Source organism: Accipiter gentilis, chromosome 24, assembly GCF_929443795.1.
Source record: "Accipiter gentilis chromosome 24, bAccGen1.1, whole genome shotgun sequence".
Classification (NCBI taxonomy): Eukaryota; Metazoa; Chordata; class Aves; order Accipitriformes; family Accipitridae; genus Astur; species Astur gentilis.
The window spans coordinates 16112158-16131811 of record NC_064903.1 but is presented as its reverse complement, the minus strand read 5'-3'; positions in this window follow the sequence as shown (position 1 = coordinate 16131811).

Here is a 19654-nt window from a genome sequence, read left to right as displayed (position 1 = left end):
ATTTAGTTCCAGAAAACACTGCATGTCTTGAGGAAGACCTCTCCTTTCTCTTTGGTGTTCTTTGATTTTTACTGTTCCATGAATGTTTATTGGATATCAGCTATTGGGGGAGGGGGGGGAGCCACAAAGACAATTGCTTTGGGTTTTGCCTGAAAAAACTTTTCCACTAATTGTACTTCCTTCCCAAGACAATTATTTTTGTTTGCCTCTGACAATATTTTTGTCCTCCTTTGGCACAAGGAGCTTTAGAGGGTAACATTTAAAAATACACACAACAGTAAAGATAATGGTGATCATTGTTTGATTTGGCTCCTGTTGAAATATATGCTATGCAGCGTGTTGCCATATAGCCCCGGCACCTGCAGAGCTAGGCAGAAAAAGCTTTCTGTGGAGGACCCTACTGATTTCATGCTCTGGTAAAAGGCTGAGAACCAAAGGTGTGGATTGCGTGATGGGGGCGGAGGCAATATTTTGTATGCATTATCAGATAGCGATGTTTAGTCCTATGTTATTTCTGATTTTTCAAGCACTAGTGTATTTTCCTTCCTTTCTAAAGGAACGTAAAATTAACATAGCCAGTTGCTTTATTCTTTTCTAGCACAGCATTTAAGAGCACTCTAGGGATGCTGTACCTCACATGAATACCGAATTCTTACATACTTAGTTTCACTGAGAGGCTCAGCAAGGCAAAAGAATTAATGAGTTTTAGAAACAGCATATCCAGCTGACTTCATGTTTTATCATCATGATGTTTTACAGCCAGAAATCCCATGAATAATGGTCACATGCAGCAGTATTACAGATTTGCTTTTAATTCCTAATGCCAGGTTGTGGCTAGCCAATTGATTCCAGTGGGCAAATGACAACACAAGGAGATTCTAACTTTATGCTAAAATATTTTGACCGTGTTGGCAAGGAGCCCAGCAGGCATTAACCACTACTGGAGCTTACAGAACTTCTCAGTGCCTTGTGTTTGGCAAGCTCATCATCCACAAACTCAATTATTTACTTTCTTCCATTTCAAGAGAACAAGAAATGTCATAATCAAGAATCTAAAAAGACTGAAATTACAAAATAGAGCTTGTCATTTGTTCACAGATACAGCATTAATCCAGTTGCTTTATAGACCTCAGACTTGTATAGAAACCATTCATCTTTCATCAAAGACATGATCAGTTTTTTCGATTTTCTATAGCCCAGCTGTAGTGGAGTACATTTTACAGTGACTTCAGTGTGTGCAGCTAATTTTTTTAGTTAAAATGATGGGAAATAAAACCTCATTTATTTCCCACGAAGCAGTGCCTGATTAAAATGAAAACGAAACATCATATAAGGTCTGTAAGAATATACCGGGGGGAGCTATTTAAGAAAAGTCATTTTAGAAACAGGTTGAATCCTCTAAAAAAATATATTTCTTTAGCTGCTGTATTTCTGCTACATGATTTAAGTACAATCCAAACAAGTGCAGTCAGTCAAATCTTACCCTTTCTGCAGTCTGGTTTTAGGTACAAGATGTAACTGAAATAAAACAAGGTGAGACCCATGCCACCTCTTCAGTGCTGGCAACTTCCAAGAGCACAGCCAAACAGCTAAACCAAAACCCCAGCTACTTGCTCAACCCTCTTATTCCTTCTGTTTGGACAGTGCTTTAAACCTTATGTACAAAGGCAATGTGCTCATAGAGTAAGATTTCAAGACAAGGTCTGCCAACGTTGCTTTAAGGAGATCCACAGAAAACTGATTGCAAGGGTTCAGGAGAGAAATCAAAATAAAAAAAGAAAACTGATAATGAATGGAAAATGTCCTGGGAAAAGAGAATACTGAATTGCTTAGCCTACCTGCAGGTACCCCCATTTTTAGCTTATCAGGAGGAAAAAAGAAAAAAAAAAGAAAAAAGTTCTCGTAATTTTATTAATGGCCATTCAAATGTAATTTAAAAATGATCATGAGTAGTGTTGACCGTGTGTCCTAGTTAGTAGTCAAATATGGACATCAAAGGCCTGTGCCAAGGGAACTTGTGTCCAGCAAGCTTTGAGCTCTACCCCGAAACAGCACAGGCAAACAAGTCTTTTCTCTCCTCTGCTTTTACTGTGCAACAGCAGCTCAATTTTCAGCTCTGGAATAATTCTCAGCCAATATGCATTAGATACTTAATTGCATTTGCCCAGTTTTGTACAAGTTTGTTAATTTTCTATTCCTTCATTCTCAAAGCAGCTACAGAAGGTCCAGGCTTTAAACTTAAAGTGAAATAAAACAAGCCCCCATAAATCCACTTCAAAAGAACAAATGTTGCCAATGGTGACTGAAATCTTAATTATTTTACCACTGATTATTTTAGCATAAAGATATGTGTAAGGTACAGCGTTCATAATCCTGATCTAGCGCTTCCGTCTTCCAGGATTACAAAATATGGAGGTTCCTTGCTTGCTTAATTCGTATTAATTAAGTTAAAAGCACGCTGCCTTAGACAATGCTCCAGTACAGCAGCATGTTGGCTCTATGAGTTGGACAGTGTGCACTAAGGTATGTATCCATAAGGACACTGTTTTAGTGTTCAGTCACCTCAATATATCTATTTTCTATGTGCCATGTTTATACTGCTCTCCTGTTACTCTGGGACAGAACAATGACAAAGGGTCTGTTAATACATAAACAGGTGCTTTCCCCTGACGTAAGTCCAGGTTTGTCTTTCTGCGGCGACTAAAAAAAAGATTATATATCTTGAGGTTTTGCATGATATGTGTTGTACCCATAATCAGGATCTCATGCTATAAGTCACTTCTCTTCAAGAAGAATGTCACTTCATTTCACTGCTTTTTTTTCCTCTGTCTTGTCCATATAGATGACAAAGGCTTATGAGCAGGAGCTGTTTCTTTCTATGCGCTTATACAGCAGCTAGCGTACTAGCATTCTGATATTTTCTAGGGCTTCTAGCTGCTATGTTATACAAGTACTTAAGATATAACATTTTCAGATGTATGGGCAGAAATCTACATCTCAATTACTGGATTTCTTACCTGCATTATGGTGTCTTGTGGAGTTGAGGATTACACAAACAACTAAGTTGGTCCTGCTCCGGTAGAATTCACAAACTGATTCTTAAAAGGAGGTGAGCATTACAAATCAGTTATGTTACAGTAACAAAGGTAAAATGCCAACAAGAAGTAAGAGTTTTACAGCATTTATGAGATGTAAAATAATAAATCGTTGTTCAGATTCTTCTTTTTGAAAAGGAGAGAACTTCATTAAACATGAATGCTCTACGTATGACTTAACCAGGTGGACTTCACTGCTGATATCAAGAATATTGAGTTTTGTATGATTTTATTTCCAAAAGTAATAGAACAATTTCAAACAAATCTGAAGAGGATTAATACAAATCATACTTGTTTTGATTTATGATGTAGTTAATTCAGACTGCGCTCTTGTTTTAAATACAAACAGATGTTTGTGGTTACAATCAGTAACTGGAACATGCAAGCCGTTGAGGCTAGAGGTAAGCTAAATTTAAAGATCAGTGAAGGACATTAGAACCGTTTGGGTTCTAGTATTTTAAGCAGATTTTTTTCTGCTAAAAACATACTAACATGGAAATAGCTAATGCTACTGTCATTTAAATAACTATCCTTAAGTTTCTGAATTAAACCAGTCGAAAGCACTGGACGGTTCTTGGAGCTATTGTCAGAGCTATTGTTTCAAGCCATCTGTGGCTTATGGGAAAACATCTTCTCCTCATTTGTATTCAATATATTTTTAAAACCATCAGCACTTCCTTAAAAATAAACAAACAAGTCTCACATTGTAGACCTTAGTTTTCCATCTAGAAAAGGATTTCACAGCTATGGATTTAATACACCCTTGTGTTTTATGAAGTGCTAGAGCTATCCAGAATATGTTCTTTCCAGTCTGACAATAAAGATATCTTAGACCAGCGGTTCCTAAACTTTCTGGATGAACAAGCACTGTTCACCCCTTAATATGTTAGGAATCACTGTCAAAAGTAACTGAAAACACTGGGTTGTGAGTGCTGGCAACATCTTTGAAGACTGTCCTCTGGGAATACCTGCACTAGGCAAGTGAAACTGCAAAATTTATGTAAAACATGGGCGTTAGAATGACATTCAGAGTTAAGACATTCAGAGAACAGTCCACAGTTATGGTCAAGTTCCCTCAAAATAGGTAGATAGTCTGTATATGATTTGGGACTTGACTCTTGCGTATGTGTAGTTTATGTCCTTTGCCGCAAAGAATTTAGATCCTTCAGACTCTCAGAGGAGGTGCAGTTGCGTGATCGTCTATATCTTTATTAACTGGGAGGGTGGTGGTGAGGGGGGAGTTTTTAGTTTTCAACCAGATCAGCAACCTGAACTGACTGAGTTCGGGCCAGCGCTACTGCCTGAGCCAGGGAATGACAAATGTGTGGTTAGGGAGGGAACTCTCTTTCACTGGCAACACAGTCCTAGCTGGGATTGACACAACTGTGGGAAGGCATTTTTTCAGGCCATTTTTTAAAGTACAATAGGACAATTTTGGTTTACAACCCAGGACAGTCTGTTGCTTGGAAACCCACCTGGGCACACAAGGTAGCTTTCTGAGAGCCCCAAGCTCTCCCCGTGCGAAAGGTGAGATGCCTGATTATTCAGAAAATATCAGTGATCAACACGCCAATATCTCTCACACGACAACGGGACATGACTGACTTGTTGCCAGATCTTGTCCCAGACGCTGCTGGCTTCAAGCTCAGCCGATATAAATCACCCTGCATAGGTCTCAATTACTTTATACTCCAGCAACATTGTCTGTTTGAATGGTTCGTAACAGCTAGGCAGAAAAGCTGTAAACAAAACACGCGCTCTGCCATTGTGTTTTATTGCAACATCTATGGTTTTCTGAACCGAAGTTGTGGACTTTCCAGCAAATCACATTAGCACTACTTCGTAGTCTTTGTGGATTGCCGTTAAATACCTGGGTGACAGCACAGAAGCATGTGAGTGTTGTCCAGACTGCTTTCCCATTTTCAGTATGTACAAAGAGTTGTCAAACAGTAATGTGTGTTGCCTTCATACTCTTGTATCATCTTGGAGAGGATAAAATTTAGTTATCATCACATGAACTACTGCCTGGCAGGAAACCAGCCCTCTGACAGAGGTATAGCAAAGCCTTATAACAATAAGAGTATCTGTGTGTGGGCTAAAACTCCCCAGGATTTTACAGTGGGCATCAAACAGTTCTTGCCGGTTTTTAGCTGATCACTTCACAGGAACACTACACTGTAGTTACCAGTAACGTACTAAATTCAGGTTTAAAAAAATGAAAAGCAGTTCTCAGTGCAAATAAACTGAAGTATATTTGAAAAGCAATGTAACAACTGCAAATTATATTTTACGAGCTTTCTTCTAGCAGTAACTATCACACTAACAATACGCCATTTGGGACACGGGGAATATTTAAGCTTGGTAGTCTAGCCTAAGGACTGCGGTAAGCCTTAATAAAACTAAGAAGTCATTATCTTGAGTACCATTTAACAGGGTTTCACTTGACACAAGTCAGAGATGGACAGTATTTTAAAGACCCATGGATCAGTGTACACTGCCATGCTTCCCTGGACTGAACCTGAGCATGAATTCTCATAAATACCCTGGGAGTATGAAAAAAATGTGTTAATCGGATTAAGTGCAGTGTTGGACATTTCACTTTAAAATAGTAAGCCTTACCTTAAACACTGTAAAAAATCTAGCAACTGTGATCATGCCAAATTTGTGTTTATCTCACCTTCTTTCTGTAAGCTAATTTGGTGACATCCTCTACACAACAAAATAGCTGGGAATAAAGCCACAAAAGCATTTAACCAACCCAGGAAAGCTCCCAAACCAATCACTCCAAAGAGGTTTTAAATGAAATTAAGTTATAAACTTAATAAATAAAAATTAAGTTTCAGGTTTTTCCTTCCAGAACAGGCATGATGGAAGAAGGTGCAACACTGGGAAACATTCTGCGTGTAGCAGCAGGGACCCCCAAGGACTGAAATCAGCAAATGGCAAGTGAGAGAGTTTTACTGCAGGGGAGGGGAGAATTAGGCGGCATTCACCACAGAAGTCAGGCAGGAGATTAGTTTTCATTTGTTTTAGCTTCGAGTCAAACGTGCTTCTAACTTGTCAACAGAGAGACAGGAATGCAGTTGTGATTGCGGGTTTGGGAAGCAGAGGAAGAGGGAGAAGATTGGCAGCGAGGATGCCCTTGGCCACAAACGCAGTTTTGCTTTACAAAAGAAGGGATGAATACTGAGCTGTGCAGAGCTCGGCTCTATGCAGAGCAGCCTGGAGAAGACGAGCCTCAAACACAGGACAGGACAAAGGCCAGAGAAAGCTGCTTCAGCCTCTGAACTGGATGCTTCTGCTTAAAATATTCCAAACGATTCAGCAGTCTCTCCTCCTGCCTCCACTTACCCAGCTCCAGACTCGATTGTAGTACAGCTGTGGGGGAAAAAAAAAAAAGTTTGAATCTGTGCAATTCATTTTACTTTCTTGCATCCATTTTTGATTCTCTCAATTTGCTTCTTCCCAGTTGCTTTGCCAGTCGGAATATCCCATCCCCCTGCCCCCCTCCCCTAAAATACAGCCTCTACTTATAGGGTAGTTTGGTCCTATAGCTTCTTATAACTTGATTTTTTTTAAAGCTAGCTATTGTTTAATTACCACTTTGAAGTCAATTTAGCAGAAAAAAATCCCTAGTTTAAGGTGGCTTTTTGCATCCCCACCAAGCTATTCAGCAGGGCATTCATCCAGGATACAAAACTGGGCTGAAGCTTTAGGAGTTGAATGGATCACTCCAGTAGAGATTTAATTTCCATGAAATTCCTCCATGAAAATCCACTCACTCCTCTTAGATCTGACAGACAGGCAAAGACCAGCCACTACCTTTGAACTGAGTAATTTTTAAATGCATCCCACCCCTCTTTGCCCCCCGTGTAAATACGAATCGCGGAGGCTCGGAGCGCCCTGGTGGACTTGAAACCACTCGTCCCTTCACAGAGTGCAAGGCGGGGGAAAAGCAAAGCCCAGCGCATGACTCCTCGGTGGCTAAACTTCGGGGGGGGGTTAGACGAACTGGCCCCAAAGCGATCCGCTGCCCGGTCTGTCCTGCTACGGCTAACTCCGCAGAGCCGTCCTCGCAAGGCTACCGGCTTTGGCAGCGGGGGCGCCCGGCTGCCCGCGCTCCTGCCGGGACACGGTTCGCAGAAACCTGCGGAGAGCCACCGCCTGGGGCCGAGGAGGTCCCCAGCACCTCCGCACACCTCGCCGTCTGGCTTCGCAACGGCTCCGGCCACCGCGCCGGGTGGCTTTGCCGCGGCACCTGGAGGCGCACCGGCCGCCGGAGGGGGCGTTTCGCTTCCCGCGGTGTTTGCGGTTACAAACCCGTCAGCTGGGAGGCCGGGCGCGGAGGAGCCCCGCGCCAGAGCCTCGGGTGCCGCCGTTGCCATTCCGTTACGGGAGAAGCCCCGGGGGGGGGCACTGGCGGTGCCACCCGAAGCCCCAGCGCCGGTCACCGGCGAGAGCCCCCCGCCCTCCCCCGCGGGAGCACAGCACCCCCTACCGGCCGGCCGCGGCGCCGCCGCCCCTCCGGGACCGGCGGTCTCGCTCCTCGGGGGCTGCCGCCGTGGGCGGGGGGTGGTGTGTGTGTGTGTGTTCGGTGGTTAAGCCGGGTTCCGCGGCGGGACGGCCGGCTCTGGCAGTCAGGGACGGGGAGAGATTCCCGGGAACGGCTGGCCGCCCCCCCCCCCCCCCCCCCACCCCCGGTCCCCGACTCGGCGCCGGTGCCGGTGAAACCTGCTTCCACCCGAAAGGTTGCCGGAGGCACAAAACGAAGTCCCGCGGCAGGCACGGCTGCGGATTTTCAACACACCCCCCCCCCCCCCGCAGCTAACAGGGATTCCTTCCACTTGCGTGTTTTAGGAAATATTTACCCCCAAGTCATCAAGTGCATCACTTAATGGTTGGGCCAAACCACGGTTTTGAAGTATTTCTAAAGCTTTACTATTCCAGGCATGCAAGAGCTTTTCAACATTTAGCTCACTTTTAACAGCTTCCAGCTCGCTCCTTATTTCCCCGGGTATTGAGGCATTTCCACCTCCTCCGTGCAAGCCGTGTTGCCGAGCCCGGGCTGCTGTTTTAACCTCGCTCGTTGTAAAACTTTGCTGTTTAAATTCAAGAGCTGCTTCTCTTACCTGGAGCAACTCTTCACTTAATCTCCTTAAGTTTGGGGATTTTTCACCTAAGCCTTGTTTCAAACCGTCAGGTTCGAGACCTTTCCCAAATGTTGCCCTTTTGACTTTGCTTGAACCGGGGTGGGGTTCGCAGTGAACCTCATTTTTCTCCCCCCCCCCCCCCCCCCCCAGCTCAGCACTCGCAAGGTCCCTTTCTGGGTTTCCACGCGTGACTTTCAGCTCCCGGCGGCTCCCGTGCATTTCTCGCCGCGAAGCTGCGAATGCCTTTGCATTCCAGGCACAATGACCCTCTGTTCCCTGGAAGCTTTCTTCAGCTCCAACATCTAAATCACCAGCCCCACAGCAGGCAGAATCCCCTTCTGCTTCCTCCTTTGAAATGTTTATCTTTGCACCTACTAACTTAGGTTCGTATGCTTGAACAACGACTTTGGGAACACAGTCTTTTCCTTTTGAACCTTTTTTTCCTCTAGAATTTTTGTAATTGCTGTATTGTAGAGGGTTTTTTTCACTCTCTTTGCTCTCTCTAAAGCCAATTTTTCAAACATCAGTGATTCAGATTGATTGGCTTGACTAAAAAAGTCCTGTGCACTGAAATTAGGAAAAAAAATAACTCCTCACAGTGTTTTCTCTCTATTTCTAAGGTTTGTTTCCTACCACACGGAAAAAAAAAAAAAAGTTAGAACAATATAATTTCACTTTGATGTGAATGCTGATTATTTTTATTGTAGAAAGGTTTAAAACTTTGAATACCTTTCTTTAGCAGTTTTCATATAAGACTGCAGTGGGAAACTCGCACACCAGGGTGGTTTTATTCACTGTAAGTAAGGATCTTAGCAACGTTACAACACCCTAACTAAACTACCCAGGAGCTCAGCTGTATTTTTAGCTGTTGGTGTGATATCAAAGCTGTTGGTATGGTATTACTTTGTTAGAGGAAACATTTTAGAACTATACTTTTTAAAACCAAATGGGTGTGTATAGTTCATGCATTAAGGAAAACTTACTTGTTAAATAAAGTAAGTTTTATAGGACCTATGTTTGAAATGTTTACATTTATGGACTGAGGATTACAAAATATGTTTGCTGTAAACTCAGTTCTTTGTTTAGTCACATCACCACTCAGACTCTTCAAAGGTTTTTACTTTGTTTTAACATTTGCATTGGCATCTGAATATATGAAACACTGCTGCGATTTAGGCGCTAAGTGTTACTTAAGAACTGTGGAGGTGTCAGACCTTATTATGCTGAATTACTAGAAAGCTATACATAGTATAGACAGGCACTATATGCTGCCTCTGGTAACCCTGACAATTGCCCTTTAATCCTGACCTACAAGATTCCTGATATTCCAGTCATAGTCCATTCTTTGCATACAAACTGAGCAGAAACACAATTTACGGAATCATATAAATTTTGCTAGGAAAAAAACTTCCATAGGAACTTCAAGGGTATCTCCAAATCCGTATCACTTAAAACTAAATCAGGACATTAATCAAAATCTCCAGGAGTGAAAAATTTGGAGTACTTTATTATCCTATTTACTCAGAATTATTTCTTCAGGTATGTTTCATTGCACCATAATTGCTGAACTGAGGAGATGAAACCCAGTTTACTTGCTGTTAAAAATAGAAAAGTAACAAATCTTATCTGGATTTACATTAAAATCCCATAAGAACAACTGCATGAGGTGAAATATATTGACAAAGGATTATGGTAAATGTTTGTCTGTTCTCAGAATTGGATAATCTAAGTATAGTTTTAATTTTTATAAGTATTATAAGTAGTATAAACTAGATGTGAACAAGATTTTTGACACAGTCTTTGTATTTGTGCATGCATAACTAAATAACAGGAGTAATATTTCACCTAACCAAAATCAAACAATTGGACAGTAATGAGTCCAAAGATGCTTTATTATATGTCGAGGTACCTCTATGTGGTATGAAAATGAGTAAATTGAAATATAAATGCCGTAGAAAGGACGCCTTCTACTTTGGTTTCCATATAAACTTCTCACTGACATTAGAGGAGGATCAGTGTAACTTGAAGGCAGTTTGAAGTCCTGAATTTGTCTCGGTTGAGTGAGGATTAATAATCATGGAATCTGTCTTCCTCCTCTGTGGGATTTTGATCTTCCTGATCTAGCAGTTATTAGACAGTAGTGCACTTGTTTCAGCCCAGATTCTAACAAGCAGGTACCTCCATCTTAGAGGACAGCACTGTGCTGGGGTCAGCAACTAAATTAATCTGGAAAGGAGGCTGAACTCATACAGGCAAGGATCTTATTAATCATAAAGGATGGCGACTTCACCTAAAGTTGTCCCACAACAAGACTGACGTGCAATAAGAGTGCATGTAACAGAAATTTGCAGCCTGTTCTGTAGTGAGGAGCCGTTCAGGGCTGTTATAAGGCAGTTTGCAAGAGTGGTACATTCATGTAACAGGTTAGAAACAAAAATGAAGTTGCATAAAGAAGAAAGGGAAAAGGAAGAAAAGAAGCAAGACAGGATGAAAGGGAAAAAAGGAAGAGGAAGGAAGGAAGGAAGAAAGGAAGGAAGGGAAAAGAAAATGTAAATACTATTATTTATCCATTATAATGCTAAGCTTTGAATCATTCCAACTATGTATCCCAAAACTCAGCTCCAAACTTTGGAAATGTAGGATTTCTGATCACATTACTAATGAATACAGTTAGCCATGACACATTTGTTTAATAATAAAAGTATGCTGAGTTCCGATGGAGCAAATAAACAAACAAAAACCAAACAACAGATTTGCATTTACTTAAACACTGAAAAGCTGAATTTTCAAATGCACTAAGGATGCAGTATCGTGTAAGCAAAAGGAGCACTTCTAATTTCCTCGCACCATCCTCAACTGAACTTTTCTGCATCCTCCCTTGTTCAGACTCCAGCCATTGCTTTATGCCAAAGTCAGCCAGTTCAGCTCACTGATCCACTGAAAAAAATTACATTTTGGAGGTCAGCACGATGAACCAACTCCCCCTGTACCTGCGTGAGCAGCACTAAGGGCAGAAAGAAGCAGCTGCAAGAGAGACTGAAGGAGAGCACCCTTTGTACTGCTGTTCCTACTTTAACACCGACCTGGGCATACCGGCAACTGCCCTAAGCACCCACCTAACTCTGCCAAGCTGGTATGGCACAGAGACCTCAACAGGACTGTAACTGTGGATCTCAAAATTTTGGATTCCTGTCACATAAATTGCTCTTGTGCATGTATGTGAGACAGAGCGTATAGCATGATCTACAAAAACGTTTTGTGCCAATATAATTGCCTGATAAATCAATTAAAAATTAAATAGTAACAGAAAGAGTTAAAGAAACACTACTACTAGAGCGGTACAGGTGCTCTGTGCAGCTTAGTCCTCCTACTACAGAGGGAAATCATACAAGTTAAAAGCAACCGATGTGAGTTGTAACCACCTTTGGAACTGCCCACACTCAAAGCGGCAGTTCTCCGGCAACACGCTGATGGCCCTAGCTCTGTAATCGCAACAATTTTGGTCTCAATCTTAGTCTCTGGGACTGGCAGCCTGTCCTCTCGGGCTTGCCCTAAAAATGGGCTTTCTTCCATGATGTGTGTTATACCCCTGAGCTAAACTGGTCGCTAAGGGGCACAGGAGAAGAGGGAAGGAGAAATTCATCAAGTTTCCTGCTGCAGCCTGATCTCAGAGGAAGTCGTCGTTTCCTGCAGCTTGGGTAGCGGAGCCCTACAAGCCAGCTGGATATTTGCTTCAAGAAAGATCTATTTAGATAAGTCAAAAGCTGGGTAGCAGCGAGCAAAGAGCGGTGCCGAACAAGGCTGGAAAGAACACCACCAGTCCTGCCAAAAAAAATCAGAAGCCACCAGATTTGCCACTGCTACGTTGTGGTATTTACATGTGTGCTATCAGGATAGACAATCCATCATCACCTTACAAGAACGTTGTGCATCCACAGTCAAGCTCTATATTTGTGGAGTCGCCTCTTCCAGTCTAATGACAAGCTTATTGCAGAAGGGAATGGAGAGGGTCTAGACCTCTCTGACAACTAGTAACTCTTTGTGACCTCGGTAAATTTGCCCTAGACACCCTCTAAGAAAGAACTTAATGAAAGAAGATAAGAGCATTCCAGGTAGGTTGGTTTGTCTCTTTCTTGATTTTCATTTCTTCATCCTGCCCCACCCTCACTTTCTCCACCTCAGTGCTTTCCCCTCTGTATTTCCTCCTTTCCTAAAAGTGCTTGTCAAATGTCTCCCGGCACGGAAAAAAAGAGATTGCTTTTTGTTTGAAGTGACTGTTACATTTTAGGAGCAGGCACTGGCAGAACAAGAAGGAAAAAAAAAAGGGGAATACTTCAAGCAACATAAGATCATTCCAAACTGCATGCTTTCTTGGGTTAGACAGCTTTTCTAGCAACAGAACAAAAATTCCAGCAATAAAAAATTCCAGTGACAGAGTAGTGACCGATAATTTGAAGGTAACACCCCTAAAATTGAAATGAGGCCACAGTTCCCCGTGAGCAGCCCACAGCATACAACACACTGCTCTTTGCAGGAAGAAGCTCTTGCAGAAAGATGTCCTGGGTGGGCAGTGACAGCCATGTCCCAACTCACCAGGAGGATTGAATGCTGGCCTGTGTAACAGCAAAAACGCTTCTGCTGAACCTGTGATAGCTACAGCAAATGTAATGGAACATCGCTGTCGTCAGAGTCACTCCAGTTTGATAGCACCGAACCGAGCAAAACTTTGTACAAAAAGGAACACAAATATTTAGAAGCAGCAACCAAACCACAGACAGAACTTGGTGGCAAAGCATGAATTTTAACATCTTATTACATTGTGTTTAATCACCTGTTTTCATAAGTGGTAACCCTGTTTTCAAGCTCTAACAACCAAGACAAGAGAAAGAAAGAGACATTTTAGTGTTGCTCTTCTGGGACGTTCGTCTTTCTCCCTCAGAAAGGCTCTCCTTTGGAAACATGGGTCAGCTGGAATCCATTTGAGATGAAAACTACTAAAATAAAAATAAATCCAGTATACTGATACAAGTGTACATGCTGACCGACGTTATTCCCCAGCGTGCCTCTCCCACCAGACACTGACACCGTCACTGCTGGCAGAACAGTTTAAAATAAGCCCCTTTATCTCCCCAGCTTTCACCTGAACCAAATTAACCACACACATCTATGTACATTACTTAAATGATTTTTCCTAATGAGGACTAGAGAGTGTGCAATACGAGTTGCTCTGTCCTTAGATTTACAGGGTCAGTAGTCTTTGGCAGAGGACTGAGATAACAAGCTGGAGGGAGCAATATTTTCAAATGCCCTTGCTGGATCTGGAAGAGCGTATTTGTAAATGGCCCAAGATTTCTAAACACACAGGAAAAATAAATATCTGATGTCAGAATTTAAGGAGGGTAACAGCTCTGTTTCCAAGTGACCGGGTAAAAGATGGCAATGAGGTCAGCAAGCAAAAGTGACCTCGGGAGTCAAGCCGCTGGGTCCCGCAGGAGGAGCTTGGTTGTCATTCCTCCAGTCAGAAGGAATCAGTCAATACCCAGACTGATGGTCGTATGGTCTGAAAATGCAGAGCAGATCCGCAGCTTGTTCTTCTGGAGAGAAATGTGCACATTACACAAACTACTTTTCAGAATACTGGGAGAAACCTCTGTAATCAACCTTCCCACTTTCTATTCTTCACTTAGCTGCCATGGGGGCAGTTCTGCTTTCCAAGGACAAGGAAACCTGCCAGGTAGACAATATTTACAAGAAATTGGCAGTTTACTTTTAAAGCACTAGAAAAAAGATGTTCATCATTTCAGTTTCTGGATTTCATGAAGCGTGAGACTGTTAGGCACTGACACCTGCAAAAAACCCCCAACAAACCCACAGAAGAATGAAATCATATCGCAGGAAGAGGAGGAGGAACAGGTAGCACTGCCTGAGAAAATTTCCAATTGTTTTCATTTTCCTTTTATTAATTCTTCCCTAATGCACAGTTTCTCTCTGCACCATGAACCACATACGAGATATGCTAGTCATTTTGCCTAATGTACTACTGGAAGGTGCTCAGACATTACAAATGATGTACCTGACCGGAATGCCTGTAGAGAACAGAAGATTGTCTGCTGCTACATTTCCTGAGAAAATTTCCTAGGGAGATATTAGACCCACTCAGTAATTCTGCTGAGGGACTTGTTAGCTTCTCCTCCAAACATTCAGCAAGAATCTTCTCAGGACTGTGGCTTGAAGAATGATACATTGGGAGTTACTGCCAAGAAAAGAAGGGAAAATTAAAGCTTTCAGTATAACTAATAAAAATTACTTGAATCACAACCAATTTCTGCTGCAGCTTTAGGTAGAACATTGCAAAATGCAAGAAGTTATGAATTATCAAGTCACAGCCTTTTGAGACATAGTTAGGAAGCTTTTTTAAACGTTAAAACGTAACTACTTCTATGGAAATTTCATTTGAGACCAAATATATTTGAATATTAAAGAACACAGACTATGGTGAATTTCACTGTAGATAATAGACACCAGCAAAAGAAAACCCCACATATTCTGGATAATATAGCAAAAAAAAAAAAAAAAAAAAAAAAAAAAAAGAAAAGCAATTCAAAACCATCTCAAACACCTTTTATTCTAATTTGTATGTTTACATCACCTTATCATGACTACCTTTAAGAATCAAAGCTGCACTAACCTGAGCTAGGATATCTTAATTACAGCTGAAAAAGTATTTAGGAAAGCAAAATGGTGGACAGGAAGATAAGATACAGAAAATAAAGACATTCTTTTACTGGATACTGTTGCTGTTCTTAAACTGATTGCTGGAGATGTTTGGGAAAACAAAATGCTCTGAAGGTCTGGGAGCTACACATATGGATGGATGCTATCTTCAGGTCTAGGACAAGCATATTTTCTAGAGCTAGGGGGGCGCTGGAGATATTCTGCAACCAAAACATGATTCAGCCCCTTTCTGAAAACCAGCTGTTTACTTGACAATTCCCACTGCTAATCATTAGTTACAAGGTTTTTTTCTTTTTTCTGGACTCAGTTTATCCCTTTTGAGTCCAACCACCAGTTACGTTACAATTCAGATATATTTTTGCCCATGAAGTCACCCATTTTTTTGACTGGAAGTGTGTTGGAGAAGCAGTTTTGGTTTAGAAAGCATCCCTCATCTGACCCTCTCACATCCCACGTGTGAAGAGGTGGACTGTTGTGTAGGTTCCTAGATTTTCCAGTACAACAGCAAGTTCAGCACTGTATATTAAGAAGATTCTTCTCTGACTCCTTTTAATAAAGTTTGAGTATGTCTGTATTCCCTGAGAGCAACAGAAGGTGTTGGAGACGTCGCCCTTGCTTTGCTACTTGCCAACTACCATTTCCATGGGTTGTACTGGTTGTCTGACATGGGTGTCCAAGTGAGTGTTGGAGATGGCTGTACTCCATCCTCCTGGAGAACAGCCCAGCATGAATTTCTGACAGGGTTAATGGAGGAGGGGGAGTCTACTGTTGCCCTTTTACAGCTGGAAGGGCATAGGAGAGCAATTATAGCTCTTCATACTAGTTTAAATGTATTTTGCTTTCAGTCAGACCAACAAACATAAAATACATTGCTGAGATATGTGATAAAGGATGCTAATTAATTTATTATGAAACTTTAAATATGAAATTATAGAAATAATGTTTAAAATGTAATTATATGGTTTGAAATGCATTTTATATGTGCCTTTCTTGTACATGGCGCTGATTTATCCTGTGCATATATATTATGTCATGGAAATGTGTGACATACATCATTATGTGTTTCAGCCTCAACATTTACTTAGCCAGAGATATAATTAACGCCTTGATAGAACGAAGCACCTCCAATTTGTATCAAATAGTGAGTGATTGGTCTGTATTGAGCAGGGGCCAAACCTACAAACATTTATTGGAATAAGCCTTCCCTTTCAATTCTTTCAGCTTCTTTCCTTGTATTAAATGGAAGCACTGAATGAAACAGAAATTAACCATTCTTAGCCCCCAAATCTATTTTTTGTTCTGATATTGCCTTCTGTTTGTTTTATGAGATCCTACTTTAAATTGTCCTTCAGGCTGCTGGAGATTCTGGGCTGAGATGGGCACATGGAAATGGCAAGTTGAGGTTAGGAAAAACGTGTGGTCAAACAAGACAAGGAAATTTGGTAGCAGCCATTAACTGCTGCTTCATTACAAGTTAAATCTTCGCTCACTAAATGTCATAGCCACCAACTGCAAAGAGAATGATCTTGTCATAGCATAAATGAGTGTGATCCCTACATTGAACCGGAGAAAACACGTCTAGTATTAAATACCAGTGAATCTGGGCTACTAATCTGGTAGTGACTCGCCAATCTGGTATTAGATGTAGCCAACATTTGAGCATTTCAGCGGCTGATAGATAAATTGGTTTAATTTAATTCTGGTAAATTAGAAATCCTTCCATTTCCAAGGTAACAAGATACCTGAACAATAAGAATGAAAATGTCTACTGTACATGGAATGCTTCACAGGGTCTATTCTTTCTATTTCCAGGTGCCCTCTTTTTGCTCTTAGAAAAATCAGCATTGCACCTTGAGAATACAGGGTTGAATTCTTTGAAAGGGGAGGGAGTATAGGGGATCCATAAAATATCTTTGAAAATACTCTCTTATCTTGTTTTTCAGGGAAGATTTAGAAGGCTTTCGGTACAAAACCCATTAATTTACAAACTGCAGTGTTTATGTTGGGAAATGCATCCTGCTCTTTCTGTAAGCAAATGTCTTTATCTTGACGGACTGTTCTCTGGGAAAAAAAAAAAAAAAAAGGAAAGAAAAAGAAAAAAGAGAATGGATCACAGAAGCCTCTGCTTGCCTCATGGGAATTTGGCTAAAAAGGGAAGATGAGAACATGTGGCAGTCCACTGACAAGTGCCATGAAGCTTTTCCAAATTAGACTATTTCATGTTTCACACACATATTTTTTTTTCATTAGGAAACTAAACACAACACTTGCTCAGAGATGATACACTCTCCATGGAACATTTTACTTTGGGAAATAACTAATTTTCTATCTTTAAAGGATGTGATCAGCCTTCCTCCTAAAGCACAGAGGAGTCTGACACCGCACTGCAGGCTCCAGCGCTTAGCATCAATAAATAAATCAGGTGTCTTATCTCAGCCTCCAGTATTAGTGAATGACTCTCCTCTCTTCCAGCCCATCTGCCCCCAGGATGCAGCCTTGTGTTTGATCACTTCCCCATCCCTTCCAGCCCCGCTCCCGCGCTCCTCCAGCTTCTTCCACCCTTCTCCGCCCAGTAGCTGCTCTTGCTCTGGCTAGGACCTTGAAAACTACTTTAAACTACTTAAATGTGCCTGTAGGAGGGGAGAGCGACTGCCAGCTTTCTTCTTGTACAGTATTGACTTTATCCAGGGCATGATACTGTCAAGCTACAAATTCCAACAATTAGGTGCTGGGCTGCAGCTCCTCTTAAAGAGTCGCCTTGTATTAGAAACATATACAAAAACTGAAACAGTGATGGGAGTGTGCTGTGGGAATGTTAGAAGTATACTATTGCAAATAACAACATTTATTTAGTGTAAGAAATTTTATTTTAAGAATGAAGTACACATATTTAAGAAATGTGCTTATTTCTTTCTTGAAAAATTTCAAAGATGGGCTGTCAGAAATTCAGTTTTCATTAGTCTTTTTGAAAGAGTAAAGGGTTCTTAAGAACCATGATTTAACTGAAAGAGGAGATAATAATTTGTTAGTGATTCTCAACAAAATTATAAATTCATAGTAAAGCCCTTTTAAAAAGACACTAGAAAACTAATTAAACTGATTCTAATTCTAGCTAGATATTAGAATAATGTTGGATTTTTGCTGTTTGGTGATCATTGTGTGAATGCTAAGAGATATTCTGGGGTTAATTCTGTGACTTTATGAATAGATATTTATTAATGTTTGGATATTCTAACAATGTGTTTAATGGTATCTTCTCTCTTGAACTGCAATCTTAACTGTAATTTAACAAAGCATGCAACTTATGTTCTGCTACACAAAATACCCTCCGTGCCTTAACCAACTTTAGGGTCCTTTAACTGCCTTTTTATACAGAATTTTAGGCTAGGGGGAACAAAGGGATGCACTTTTCACGACCCTGGAACCCTGTGACCACTGGGAAATCAAAAGGGTGGTGACACGAAGGAAAACTATTGTCCACAAAAATAAGCTCTTCAAGGGGCACCAGGAATGCACAATAAAATCCCAGTTTCCTTTGTGTAGCTGTTTATGCCTATGGCTTGCATCATCCAAAGCTCAAGAAAAGATCTAAACTAAAAAGGAATCCTAGTTTCTAAGAAAATGCCATATTCTTCTAAAAAAAACCCCAAACCCTATGTGAAATAGAATCTTTTAAGAATTCATCATCTCTTTACAAATTAAATATGTAACTCCAAGGTAATGAAAATCCTTCAGCCTGCTCTGTGGGAATCAGAGAGGTAGATTTAAAAAGTGATTCTGGCAAAGAGGAGCAGATGGGAAAATAACCTGATTTGTCAGGACTGGAGGATTTAGTGAATTTGTTGCCTTCTAACTCTATCATTACTAGAACGTAGCAGCATGTAAGAGCTTAATTAGAGAATCAGCTCTACTTTGACCTGAAAACATTTCAAGTAAAAAGACAAAAAAAAAAAAAAAAGAGGACTGGTCCTAAATTCTTAATTAAGCAAAGCTGCTGTTGAAGCTAGTAGCCTTTTTTTCCCCTGAAGACTGCAAAACATGGAAAAATAGCAAATAAAAAATATAGATAAACAAAACTATGTGTAAGCCTTATGTTATAGTCTCTGCAAATAATCTACTGTTTCATATATTGTTATACAAAATTTAAAAAAGTTACTGTTGTTAAAGTCTTTTTCAAAGACTTTTTCTAATTCAACTTGAAATCAGTGAAGAGAAAAAAATCCATTGACTTTAATAAGCTTTGTATCAGGGAACTGCCTGGTGATTTATGCAAAACATAATAATTAAATTTTCTTCTAATAAAATCGGTTAATAAAAATGTGTACAGGTAAAATATGTAGTTACCACACTTTTGTTTGTGTATAAATGCTACTCCAAGATTTGCAGGGCAAAGTTAAATTGCTGTGCTAGCAGAGCAGGATTAGACAATGAAAACGGTCAGATACTACTTGTAAGCAGAAGTGAAATCAACTGATTCTTCTTAGAGACATTAAAAAAAAAGTAAGCAAAAAAGCAAAAACATATTTGGAGAAAAAAACTGCAGTTCAAAAGGCTGTAGCTTTAACAGTCTACATTTAAGGAAAGTGGAGAACTATTTTCTTTTAAACATTATTTTAAATTGTGTAATTTAACAATTAAACTGATTGTGAGAATTTATTTGTGGGGAACGATACT